The sequence below is a fragment of the Sardina pilchardus genome, chromosome 21, assembly GCF_963854185.1.
Source record: "Sardina pilchardus chromosome 21, fSarPil1.1, whole genome shotgun sequence".
NCBI lineage: Eukaryota > Metazoa > Chordata > Actinopteri > Clupeiformes > Clupeidae > Sardina > Sardina pilchardus.
The window spans coordinates 7,936,858-7,939,357 of NC_085014.1; the positions used below are offsets into that span (position 1 = coordinate 7,936,858).

At 43.3% G+C, this 2,500-nt stretch overlaps 1 protein-coding gene across 1 annotated transcript in view; it reads right to left on the reverse strand.

Moving 5' to 3' along the window:
• Positions 1-475: 475 nt before the first annotated feature.
• Positions 476-2,500, reverse strand: part of tjp1a (tight junction protein 1a) — a 174,845-nt gene continuing 172,820 nt past the window's right edge. Inside the window, exon 29 of the mRNA XM_062523862.1 lies at positions 476-2,500. This exon is cut by the window's right edge and continues 1,184 nt beyond it. The gene's annotated coding sequence lies outside the window, so the exon portion shown is untranslated.

Sequence of the window (2,500 nt, forward strand, 5' to 3'; positions counted from 1 at the left end):
GTGGTCAAACACATACAGTATGACTCATTTGGTCAAACTCACTGTAGCCTAAGCAAAATATCAAAACACACACACAAACATGCAAAACATCAGGCACTTTTGGGGGGGTTACATTCAACGGAGTTGCATTCAACGTGTTTCACGGTTGATAGATACTTCATTGATCCCCAAGGGGAAATTCAAGATAATAATAAGATAGTATTATAAGAGAATAATAGCTAAAGATAATAATAGCTAAATGAGTGTGGCCAAAAGCAGAGAATGTGCTATCATAATCTATTAGTATTCTCAGTGATTTTGCCACAAGTGCCAGTTTCTGTGTCTTAGCAGTCGCAAAACTGTAATAGTTGATGAAGTTGAAACTGAGTATGTTTAGGTCATCAGTCAGCTTTCCCCCACCGCAGTTGACTAGTAACTGCTAATCCTACACAAGGCATAACAAAGACACCAATAAAGACACTACAAGAAGCACTCATACCGCCATACTTTAAAAATGGTTTATTAATTCAGTTGTATACTTAAATTGTGTGGGAGAGAGAGAGAAAAAAAAAGAAAAAAAGTTAGCCACACGTGAAGAGCTAATATCCATTTGAAGCTGTGTTATCTTAGCTAAAGAAAATAATACTGGTGTGCCCCAATCAATTGTCTATTAGTACAAAAATACCTTTGAGGGCACACGGTACAGCATCCAGTATCACATAAGAGAGGAAGAACGGGTTAAATAGCACACTTGCTCAGAAAGAACTCACTTTTATTCTGGGTCACTTGTTTTAACTCTCAGCACTTCCCTCGGCTGTGAATAACAATAGAGTTTTTTTTATTTTTATTTTTTAAATTTGTTGTTGGCTGTTGAAGTGACCATTAAAAATGTTATGTTGGTATTTAAGTGTGTGTGTGTGTGTGTGTGTGTGTGTGTGTGTGTGTGTGTGTGAGAGAGAGAGAGAGAAGAGAGAGAGAGAGAGAGAGAGAGACAAAGAGAGAGAGAGAGAAGAGAGAGAGAGAGAGAGAGAGAGAGAGAGAGAGAGAGAGAGAGAGAGAGAGAGAGAGAGAGAGTACAGTATGTGAGTGTGTGTGTGTGTGTGTGTGTGTGTCTGTGCTGGTAGAAAAGGTAGCTGTATTACTTTACTGTTCCAAGTTCCAAGGCTGAGGGTATAACCAGAATACAAAGATAAGCATAATCATTTTTTAAAGAGATGTTTTTTTCTTCCTCTAAATTTTATACAAAATAATAAAGACATTACAAAAAGTTCATTTACAAACCAAGAACCAAGGCCATATACTCGCAGTATGTACAGCCACTTCAGTAGCCCTCCCCCTCTCCCTTTCTATACTCCTGCATACCTTTCCACAGGTGTTCTCTTTTAATAATAATAAAAAAAAAAAAAAAAAAAAATCTATCTGAAGCCGTATGCACAGCAGGAGGGAAGTCCTGCCCCCTTTTCCCAAGAACTGTCTGTCAAACATTCCAACTTCAATGACTTCATTTATATTTAACCTTCATAAATCATCGTCACCATGCAACATCAACATCTTCATAATCATCATCATCATCATCATCATCATCGTCATCGTCATCATCACAGTTGTATTCACTATCACCACCATAACTTAGAAAACCAAAACAATCCAAATAGTTGATGGTGTAAATGGTCCAGAAAAGTGTAGAGTAGTACTAGTAGTAGTAGTAGTGGTGGTGGAGTAATGTTGCGATAAGATAAGGCATCACAGCGTGCTGGAGGTGTGAGGCCAGACCTGGCCCAGACCCGGCTGCTTGGGTGGTGGTGGTGGTGGTGGTGGTGGTGTCAAGCGGCCCCACCCGGACCACATGCATAGATCAGGACACGGCCCAGGAGCCAGCCGACTCCGGCCCGGATTCGACCCAGGTCTCAGTCTGATCTGGGCCTAGCTCTTAACCAGAGCCGGGCCTCATGAGAGAGCAAGAGAGAGACAGAGATCAGGCCCTGTTTTTTTTTTTTTTTACACACAAGATCTGGATGGACCCAGGTGTGTAAGAGACAGGTCCAGGTGTGTGTGAGATCTGGGCCCAAGTCTTAGCGAGATCAGGGGTCAGGGGTCGTAGTGAGACCAGGTCAGGGGTCGGGGGTCAAGGGTCAGGGCTCAGGGCGGGGCTTAGCGAGGTCCAGGCCGGAGTGGGCGGGCGCTGGAGCAGCAGGAAGTGGGCGTCAGGAGAGCTACGGTGAAGGAGCGCACGCACGCACGCACGCACGCACGCACGCACGCACACACTCCTCCACTAAGGTAGGCCAGAAGGTAGATTGCTGTAAGAAAATAAAAACATACAAACGAAAACAAAAGCAAAAGCAAAAAAACAACAAAAAAAAAAGAAAACAGTGAAACTAAAGACCTCAAAGGCAAGGAGGACAGGTTTGTCTTGGAGCGAGAGAGAGGGAGAGATAAAGAGAGAGACACAGAGAGAGAGAGACGGAGAGGGAGAGAGAGAGACAGAGACAGAGAGGGGGATAGAGAGAGAGAGAGAGAG